This window comes from Lontra canadensis, unplaced genomic scaffold (genome assembly GCF_010015895.1).
Source record: "Lontra canadensis isolate GAN:19392208 unplaced genomic scaffold, GSC_riverotter_1.0 scaffold13, whole genome shotgun sequence".
Lineage (NCBI taxonomy): Eukaryota > Metazoa > Chordata > Mammalia > Carnivora > Mustelidae > Lontra > Lontra canadensis.
In genome coordinates, this window is record NW_022631007.1 from 11,319,854 (window position 1) to 11,331,172 (window position 11,319).

Sequence of the window (11,319 nt, forward strand, 5' to 3'; positions counted from 1 at the left end):
CTTGTCTGCCAAGCAGGTGAAGTTTATGAATTTCTCATTCCACTGGTTTTGATATTGTGGAAAATAATTAAATGTGTTTCAGGCCAAGAACTAGGAATGGGTTCATGAAATCCACAAACTTACCTCCATTGAAATGAAACAAAACCTGGGGAAGTGGTAGCCCTTTGAAAATTCACCTTAGTCTCTGAGAACTGTTAACTAACCACAAGAGACTTCCTTCTGATATTGTCCCATGGAAAAGAGAGCTTCTGTCCACATTTTTATTTTCAGTCAACACCTAGAAGAATTTATATTTCTGGGAAGGATAAATTCACTTGGAAGGTGGCAATATTTATTCAATAAAGAACCAACTCCTCTGTCTGCTGAAATTGGTTTAATAACTTCTTTCAAATCCCATATTAAAGGTGAGCAAGAGGGGTGCCTCGATGGCTCAGTTGGTTAAGCTTTGGGCTCCTGGTTTGGGCTGGGGTCATCATCTTAGGGTCGTAGGATAGAGCCCTGAGTCCAGCTCTGCGTCCAGACCTGTGTCCAGCCCCATGTCCAGCATCGTGTCCAGCCCCACGGTGAGCCCCACATGAGGCTCCCTGCTCAGTGGTGAGTCTGCTTTTCCCTCTTCCTCAGCCTGCTGCCCCACGTGCTTGCACTCTCTCTCTCTGTCAAACAAATAAATACAATCTTTAAAAAAAAATAAGTAACTTTAAATACACAGAGGCAATGTTCACCTGTTGGAAACAGAAGTTTTAAAACAGCTTTTTGAGATATAATGTGTACCTTAACCAATTCACCCATTTAAAATGTAGAATTCAATGGCTTTTAGTATATTCAGAATTGTGCTACCATCACCATGATCCATTTTAAAACACTTCATCACCCTGAGCCACCCCCTACCCCCAAACCATTAATCCTCATTCCCTCCATGTCCCACAAACCTAGGCAAACACAAATCTACTTTCTGGGTCTATAGATTTGCCTATTCTGGGCATTTCATATAAATGGAATTAGATAATATATGGCCTTATGTGTCTGCTTTCTTTGTATAACATTTTTAAGATTCAGTCATATTGGGGCACCTGGGCGGCTCAGTGGGTTAAGCCTCTGCCTTCGGCTCAGGTCATGATCTCAGGGTCCTGGGATCGAGCCCTGCATCGGGCTCCCTGCTCAGCGAGGAGTCGGCTTGCCTCTCTCCCCAGCTTGTGCTCTCACTCTCTGTCTCTCAAATAAACAAATAAGTAAATAAATAAATAAATCTTTAAAAAGAAAGAGTCAGTCATACTGTTGTATGTATCAGTACTTTGTTTTTTTATGGCTACATGATAGCCCGCCGTATGCACCCATCATGTTTTGTTTGCCCACTCATTGGTTGATGGACATTTGCCTTGCTTCCATTTTTTGGCATCATGTATAATGCTGCTATGGAGATATATGCACAGATTTGGGGTCAACATATGTTTTCATTCTCTTGAGTATATACCTAGGAGTGGAATTGCTGGGTCATACAGTAGCCCCGTGTTTAACGTTTTGAGGAGCTGTCATGCAGTTTTTCAAACTGGCAGCAGCATCCATTCCCACCAACACAGAATGAGGGTTGCTTCCTATCATTACCAGTACATGTTTTACCTGTCTTTCTGACCATGGCCATCCTAGTGGGCATGAAGAAAGTAAGAGGTCTTTAAAGAATACAAATTATGGTGAAAGCTTAACAATCTCATGAATGATATGGGATTCTTTTTTTTAAAGCAGGTAATGAAGAGATGCTCAACATCACTCATCATCAGGGAAATGCAAATCAAAACTACAGTGAGATGTCACCCCACACCTGTCAGAATGGCTAGAATCAACAACATAAAAAACAAGCATTAGCAGGGCTGTGGAGAAAAAGGCACCCTTGTGCACTGTTGGTGGGAATGCACACTGATGCAGCCCCTGTGGAAAACAGTATGGAGTTTCCTCAAAGAATTAAAAATAGAACTGCCCTATGACCTAGTAATCACGCTAATAAAGATTACAAAAACACTTAATCAAAGGGATACATGCATCCCGATGTTTATAGCAGCATTATTGACAATAGCTAAGCAATGGAAGCAGCCCAAGTGTCCATCAATTGCTGAATGGATAAAGATGTGGTGTGTATATACAATGGGGGTATTGTTCAGCCATAAGAATGAAATCTTACCATTTGCAATGACATGGATGGAACTAGAGTGTATAATGCTAAGTGAAATAAGTCAGAGAAAGACACATACCATATGATCTCATTCATATGTGGAATTTAAGAAACAAAACAAACGAACAAAGAAGAAAAGAGACAAACAAACACAAACAAAAACCAGACTCTTAACTATAGAGCACAAACTGATGGTTATCAGAGGGGAAGTAGGGAGGGAGGATGGGTGAAACAGGTGAAGGGGATTAAGAGCACACTTATCTTGGGGCGCCTGGGTGGCTGAGTGGGTTAAGCCTCTGCCTTTGGCTCAGTTCATGATCTCAGGGTCCTGGGATTGAGCCCCACATCGGGCTCTTTGCTTATTGGGGAGCCTGCTTCCCCCTCTCCCTCTTCCTGCCTCTGTGCCTACTTGCGATCTCTCTCTGTGTCAAATAAATAAATAAATAAATAAATAAAATCTAAAAAAAAAAAAAAAAGAGCACACTTATGTTAATGAGCACTAAGCAATGTACAGGACCATTGAATTGCTATATTGTACATTTGAAACTAATATAACACTGCATGTTAACTACACTGGAGTTAAAATAGAACAGTTAAAAAGAAGAAAATAAGAAACATGTTTTGATATACGTATAATCCGACTGAAATCTTGCTCTCCTCTGCAGGCGGATGGTATTGCTGGTGGAGATGCTGGCCGGTATTTTCAGAGTTCAGGGACCATTCTTTAAGAGGAACAAAAATACTGATCCCTGAATAAGGTGAAAGAGTTCATTGTTTATCTTAACCTTCTTCCCCATGGCGAAACACCTGCCATCCATAACGTGGAAGCAAAAGTGTAACTGTTTTTACTGCATCTGACAAGATAATTCTGGTGAACACGAAGTGTGAATATTTGGTTAAGAATTCTTGGAGACCATCCGAGGCAGTGGGAAGCCCCAGGTTTCCATCTCCTGGCTGACCGCAGGTTGCGCCCTGTGTATGGGCTTCCTGGCCGTGGGAGGAGATGATGGAGGACTCGAAGTTGGCAGCAAAGAGAAATGGCCCGACTGGAAGGGGGAAAAGCAAGGAAAGCACAAGGCTGACCTGAGAGGGATGACTGAGCAGAGCTCTTGAGGAAAGACATTTGGCTTGTTCACTGTAGTGTTCATAGGACCCAGGCCTCTGCCAGGTTCCTCATGTTCATTTCCTCTTGATGATGCACAAGATGAGGAAACCACTTGATCCAGTGGCGAGCCCAAGGGAGAGATGGGTTCAGGCCTCTCTGAACCACTGTCTTTGACTGCTGTCACACTGAGCATGTCAATTGCGTGAATAATGGGACTCGGGATAGAAGAAACTGGTAACAGGAGGGGGACTGGGTGCTGCTGGACAGGAATAGGGGGCACTTTTTCACTGGCTACCCTTTGCACTAAATAAGCATATTCCTTTTCAAAATAAATACCTCACATAACAAGTTCTACTATCTCCCACACACAGTAAGAGGCCACTTTTGAAGGATCAAAAGTCAGCTTAGCTTCAGTTTTCATTTTTCTTCAAAATAAGTATTCTAAATAAATAAATATTCTAAGCCCAGCATGATGACCTGGCAGCTTGTACACTAAAAATAAATGAGCCAAAATGGGCAGGAAATTGTTTATAGCAAGAATTACAGAAAACAGTGACTATTACACTTTAATAAGAGACTTAATAAATTAGTTGGATTGAAGGCTTTGATAGAGGATTGGTTAAAGTCATGAGAAAACACTATATTTGGAAAAAGATACATTTATAGCATACAAGAGGAGTCAAAACATCACTGGTAACCATACAGATGAAGTTCAAACACAAAGCAGTATTTTGAATCACTAAAATAGTTTTTTTAAAGTATAATACCCCATTCAGACAAAGTTATAGTGAAATTGGTATACATTGCTTTAGGGTAGCATTAAACTGAAAATTACATGTATTTGGATATGTATCAGTTGTCATAAAAATGTTTATACTGCTTGAGTGAGGAATCTCAAGTTAGTCTATTTTGTCTAAGGAAATTATCCAAAAGGAGCTTAACCAAATATACAAAAATGGTATCGCACCATTATTTATAATGCTTGAACACTGAATACAATTATTGTGCATAAACTTAGTGGAATACAATACAGTCTTTTAAATTAATATATAAAAATAATTTTTCAAAGCAAAGAATTTCATGCATGTATATATATGTGTATATATATGCAGGGATTTAGTTGCATGGATGAAAATTAAACACTATGATAAAAGATTGGATATTATGTATCTAACAATATGATGTAATTTTGGTCAAATAACTAATGGAAGATTCATACTGTTTATTCAAATTAAGGCTATAGAATATTTGTTCACATGTTGATACATATTTTCAAGCTTTTGGAATGAAAAAGTTACAGAACAATTGTAAAGTAGATTACATTTTGATTTCAAAACTTTTAGACTTTTCAATTTCAAAACTTACTAAAAAGCTATGTAATCATGACAGTATGGCACTGGAATTAAGTTAGACTTACAGGTCAATGGGATAAAATTGAGAGCCCAGAAATAAATCCATGAACTTATGGTCAGTTGATTTTGACAAGGGTGCCAAGAGCATTTAGGGGGACAGAATTGTCTTTTTAACAAATGGTGCCAGAACAACAGGATAACCACATGCAAAAGAGTGAAGATTTAAATGTATAGATCAAAGACTTAAATGTAAGAGCTAAAAACACAGAGGAAAACATAGGTATACAATCTTTGTGACCTTGGATCAGGCAACAGTTTCATAGATACGTCACCTACAGCATAAACAACCAAAGAAAAATAGATAATTTGGACTTCAGAAAAGCCAAAACTTTTTTTTTTTTTTTTTTTTGCACTGGAGGACATTGTTAAAATAGTAAAAATACAACCCACACTGTAGGAGAAAATACTTGCAAATCACATACTTGATAAGGGCCTCACATCCAGAATATGTAAAGAAGTCTTTACAATTCAACCACAAAAAGGGTGACACACTTGAACAGGCATTTCTCCAAAATGATATAAAAGAGGTCAATAAGCACATGGAAAGATACTTACCATCACTAGCTATTAGGGAACTACAAATTAAAATTACAAGGAGATACCACTTTACTAGATGAGATTATCATTCTACTAGGATGGCTGTAATAAAAAAAAATGGGAAATAACAAATGACATCAAGGTTGTGGAGAAATCTGAACCCTCACCCATTGCTGGTGGGAAAGTAAAATGGTGTAGATGCCACATAACTGGGCCCATATGACCCAGCAATTCCAGGTCTATGTACATACCCCAAAGAATTGAAAACATATTTTTATGCAAAAACTTGCACTTGAATGTTCATAGTAATGTTATTCATAATGGCCAAAAAGTGTTAACACCCCAGATGTTTATCAACTGATGAAGACATAAACAAGATGTAGATATATATACAGTGGAATATTAGTTCTCCATATAAAGGAACAAAGTACTGATTCATGCTACAATATGGATGAACCTTGAAAACATGTTAAGTGAGAGAAGCCAGTCACAAGGGACCAAGCCACATTCCTCTATATGAAATGTCCAGAATAGGGAAATCTGTAACAAAAAATTGGTAGCTTCCTAGGTCTGGGAGGATGGGAGGGAAATGACAGCTAAAGGGTATGGGGTTTCTTTTTGGTATGATGAAATGCACTACATTAATTTGGTGATTACTGGAAAACATTGTGACTATACTATAAACCACTGAACTGCATACTTTAAAATGGTGAATTAGATGTTATTTGAATTATATAGTTGACTGTTGAACAACATGGTTTGAACTATGTGGGTCCACTTATATGCAGCTTTTTTTCTATAAATGTAACACTGTACATATTGTAAATGTATTTTTATCATTTTCTTAATAACCTTTTTTCCTCTAGCTTACTTTATTGTAAGAATGCCATATATAATGTGTACAACATACAAAATAGGTGTTAACTGACTGTTTATGTCATTGGTAAGGCTTTCAATTAACAGTAGACTAATAGTAGACTATAAGCAGTAACGTTTTGGGGGAGTCAAAAGTTATATACAGACTTTCAGCTGTCTGGGGAATTAGCATCTCAATCCCTGCATTGTTCAAGGGTCAACTATATATCTCATCTTAAAAATTTCAAAAAAGTATATTGCGAGCCAAATCCAAATGTCTATCTGTCTGTCTGTCTGTCTATCTTTGGATGGTGGAATCAGGCATACATTTTTAGTTGCTTCCTCATAATCAAATGTTATTTCTAAGTTATTTCCAATTAACATTTGTAATTTATATAATGAATAGCATAAAAGAAAACTCTAAGATAAACATGGAACATACTAAGTTACAATTTATAAATGCAGGGAGGTAAGATAGTTACACATTCTGCAACTATGCAGCACGAGTATATAGCACCAGTCCAGAAAAACAGAATAAAATAAAAATAATTGTGCAAAAGTAGTAAAATTATGTATGAAGCAGTAAAATTATGTACGGAATTCTTTGAAACTTTTTTCAGTATTATAGTCTATATCTTTACAAGTAGGAGGGAAATAACGATATTTGCCTTACAAAATGAATTTGGTTTTTATTTATTTGACATTGAAAGTGTTAATGACAACATTATCAACTCTAGGTGCTTTTTTTTTTTTTAAAGCCTACGTGCTTTTTAAAAAGAATTCACTGAGTCATTCTACAATAAATTTTCCATGTTTCTTCCTTGAACTTTCCCTTTCACTAATCTTTCCCTGTTGCCTGAGTTTTCTTCTTGTGTAAGTTGTATTCAAAATTATTAATTCCCTTTAATATTTAAAACTTACCAGAGTTTAACTTTGAATAATATTTCCTAATAATTGAAACTTTTTTTGTGTTTTATAGTTTTTGCATTTTGTTTCTCTTATGCTCTCTTGGGTATTTTGTTGACTATCCTAATAGTCTGCAGATATTATATTAGCTAATTTCTTATCTGTTTTGCATATTAAACAGACACCCTCTTATTTTCTAATTTATTTGATTTTGTATTTATTGTTTTTTCCTTTTAAATTTATTACCTAAATCTTAAAAAAATTTAGATGTAAGGGTGCCTGGGTGTCTTAGTCGGTTGGGCAGCTGCCTTCCACTCAGGTCGTGATCTGGGGGTCCTGGGATTGAGCCCTGCGTTGTGCTCCCTGCTCTGTGGAAAGCCTGCTTCTCCCTCTTCCTTATTCCTTCCCCCTGTTCGTGCTCTCTCTCTCTCTCTCTAATGAATAAATGAAATCTTAAAAAAAAATTTAGGTGTAGATTGAATTGATTTTTTTTTCCTTTTTCCTTCTTACTAACATAGGCAGGAGAGAAGCAAATTTCATCTGACACAGTTTTAACTGTGTAAATGGTATCTTTTTTTCTTTGTCTTTAACATAACATCCCTTTTAGGGTGTTGCTTTTTTAACCCAATTATCCTGTCACAGAGTTTTTCTTCCATTCTTTCCTGGTCATGTGCATATAGGTAGTATATTGGGTTTTTCTTCAATTTTGATATATGGAAGTCCAAGAAAGCATGTGTAAAATCTTTGTGTATCTATGTGAATATCTTTATCTTGAAAATTGCAATTAATTATCTGAGAAGGCTCAATCTGCACTTGAGAAAGCTCTCTATTTCCCAATTTTTCCTCTTTGGATCTGTTCCTCCAATTGCCTCCATCTGTAGAAGAAATGGAGGCCCCCGAGGTGCAGGGACTTGCCCATGATCTCTCAGTGGGGCTGGGGCAGAGCCTGTGTTTGGGGCCAATGAATGGAGCATTGTGGAGAGTTAAGGCCAACATGCTCCAACAGCACCCTTTCCAGGCTGGTGCCCCGTTCTGTTGAAAAGCTACAGAGTGGAGCTGCCTTAGGCTGACAGTGTGGATTGTGTTCACACCCACCCCTGCAGTCTCCCTCCCTTACACTGCATGATACTGGCCTCTTGTCCTTGGGCTTCCCTTTGGCCTTGCCTGAAGAAGGGATTCTTTCCTAGGATGCTGCCTTCTCATGAAAACAGACCTCCACTGGGTCCTGCCACGGGTGTTCTGGGCATGCCCAGGTATGCCAGTATCCTGGGATGAACATAACTTAATCAGTCAAGCTGGGACCCGCTATACTTGGTTTTATGCAAGCATGATTTACCTGAGCCAGGCTCTTAAATTATTCTATCTTCCCTTTTGTTAAATGTATTTTTAAAAGAAGATTCGTAGGTGTGGATTTTGTCTTTTTTATCCAGTCTATGATGCTGTTTTTTAAATGGGAGAATTTCGTCCATTTACATGTAATCTTATTATTGTTGTAATTGTGTTATTCTGTATTTTTCTCAGTTATTAAAATTCTTTGTTTTCTCTTTACTTTAGGAATTCTATTGGAGGCCGTATATTTTGATTCATTTAAGGGAGATGAGATGTTCTCACAGTTTTCTGATCCACTCAGTTTCCTAGTGTTTTACCACGTTTTTCACTAACCCAACAAAAACCAGACTGGGCTCATTTCTTTATATTTGTTCTAACTAAAAACTACTTTTAAAAAGCCCATTTCTTTCTTTCCTTTTTTTAAAAATATTTTATTTATTTATTTTTAAGATTTTATTTATTTATTTATTTGACAGAGAGAGATCACAAGCAGGCAGAGAGGCAGGCAGAGAGAGAGGAAGCAGGCTCCCTGCTGAGCAGAGAGCCCGATGCGGGGCTTGATCCCAGGACTCCGAGATCATGACCTGAGCCGAAGGCAGCGGCCTAACCCACTGAGCCACCCAGGTGCCCCTATTTTATTTATTTGACAGACAAAGATCACAAGTAGGCAGAGAGGCAGGCAGAGATAGAGGAGGAAGCAGGCTCCCTGCTGAGCAGAGAGCCTGATATGGGGCTCGATCCCAGGACCACGACCTGAGCTGAAGGCAGAGGCTTTAACCCACTGAGCCACCCAGGTGCCCAGCCCATTTCTTTCTTAAGAGTAGGTTCAGGTTCTTTTTTTTTTTTTTTTTTGTCATTCACTCACCTTCTGTAAGTCCTCTTTGCTCCAATTGTCTTGGTTTGGTTTTGGCATTCTGAGAAGTTTTATCTCCAGTTAAATATTTTCAAATGTGATGATCACATTTTACAAAAATTATATTTTATATTCTTGCTTTTCAGACGAGGGTATGTCTATCTGTGTAGATGGTTTATACACTGCATAAGATTATTTCTCCCATATACCTTCATTGAAATTCGCTCCCCCCTTTCCCTTAATAAGTGGGTCCACAGGTGCACACACATACACAGAGATCCTAAGGAAGGTATAGACCCAAATGGCCGTAATTGTGCTGAGTGAGTCTGTTTCCCTGGCTCAGTGGACTGGCTCCATGGATTCCCCTAGCCCAATTCATAGGCTGGCCTTAGCCAATCAGCTGTTTTCTCTCTAGACTTTTTTTTTTTTAATTAAAAAAAATTTTTTTAAGATTTTATTTATTTATTTGACAGATAGAGCTCACAAGTAGACAGAGAGGCAGGTAGAGAGAGATAGGAGGGAAGCAGGCTCCCCGCTGAGCTGAAAGCCCGATGCGGGGCTCAATCCCAGGACCCTGGGACCATGACCTGAGCCGAAAGCAGAGGCTCAACCCACTGAGCCACCCAGGTGCCCCAATTTTTAAAAATTTAAAAAATATTTTATTTATTTATTTGACACACAGAGAGATCACAAGTAGGCAGAGAGGCAGGTGGGGGCGGGGGGGTGGGGAAGCAGGCTCACCGCCGAGCAGAAAGCCTGATTCGGGGCTCGATCCCAGGACACTGGGATCATGACCTGAGCTGAAGGCAGGGGCTTAACCCACTGAGCCACCCAGGTGCCCCTTCTCTCTAGACTTTTAAAGTGAAGAGACTCATTCAGCACTGGGCTCTGGAACAGGAGAAAGACTCATCTTTCATTAAAATTGTCCCCCACCCACCTCAAACACTCACATAGACGCAGAGCAGACCCAACCCTCCCCTCCAGCACATGATTCCTTGGAGGAGAGTTGTTATCTGGAAAAATAAAATTGGGGTTCTGTTAGGAAGAGAGCATGCCAAAAGTGAAGTTCGGTAGGCTGCAGCATCTGCTACAGAAGGAAGAAAGCAGGCTGTCTTTATTAGGACCATCATATACAAGATACTTAGCTGTTCTACACTCCTAAGAGTGACTATGGTTGAGGATAATTTCTTATCAAAAGATAATATTAACGAACATGTATTTACTCTGTGCCAGGCACTGTTTTAAGTGCTGACTCATTTAAAATTCACATCAACCTTATGAGGTGGTACCATCATCATTCACATGCTATGGGGAGGGAAACCTCAATGGAGAGGTTGAGTAATTTGCCTAAGGTCACACAGTGAGTAACTGAAGGAGTTGGATTTGAACCCAGCAGTCTGACTCCCCTTAAGTGCTCTGACGCATTGCTGCTCTACTGGAATTGTCAGCTTCACGTGATGCTGGTATCTGGCGGGGGCAAGGTACAGGAGAAAAGTAAAACCTTGTCCTATGAAGACCTCCCTGTGCAGTGAATTCTCCAACAAGACAAAGGCGTCAACATTCTGGGTTTAATGAGTTTAAAGGTCACTTTCTCTCTTTCTCTCTCTCTTTTTAAAAAAAGGTTTATTTATTTATTTATTTGAGAGAGAGATCGAGCAGGGGAGGGCAGAGGGAGAGGGAGGAGAGAAGCAACTCCCCGCTGAGTGCCCAGCCTGATGCGGGGCTGGATCTCAGGACCCTGAAATCAGGACCTGAGCTGAAATCAAGAGTCAGAGGCTTACTCCACAGAGCCACCCAGGCACCCCATCATTCTTTCTTTTGTAAAGTGTAATAACTATTATTTGTCCTTTACAGCTGCTGAGTTTAATCTGTGATTAAAAGAGAGAGCTCAAAATTAGAAAAAGGATGGAAGATCAGGAGGAAGAGAAGATCAAAATGGGAGGATGAGAAAGTATAAAAATTAAGGCAAATTAAAAGCTAAGGATGTGGGAATCAAAACTTTGAATGAATAGCATTGTAAATTAGAAGTTTCTAAAATTCATACTTGAAGTAGCATATGTTAAATAGAAAATAAAAGAAAGAGTAAAGAACTAGAAAATAAAAAAAATCTAAAAGATTAAGATGTTGATAGATCTGATAAAGTAAAATGAATAGTTAG

General features: G+C 38.8%; 1 long non-coding RNA gene across 1 annotated transcript; it reads right to left on the bottom strand.

Moving 5' to 3' along the window:
• Nucleotides 1–538: 538 nt before the first annotated feature.
• On the bottom strand, nucleotides 539–10,176 carry LOC116867758. Its single transcript, XR_004382660.1, has 3 exons — nucleotides 10,099–10,176; nucleotides 5,237–5,320; nucleotides 539–653 (listed from the first exon to the last, which is right to left on the bottom strand). It is a non-coding gene; the product is annotated as an uncharacterized LOC116867758 (long non-coding RNA).
• Nucleotides 10,177–11,319: the final 1,143 nt, after the last annotated feature.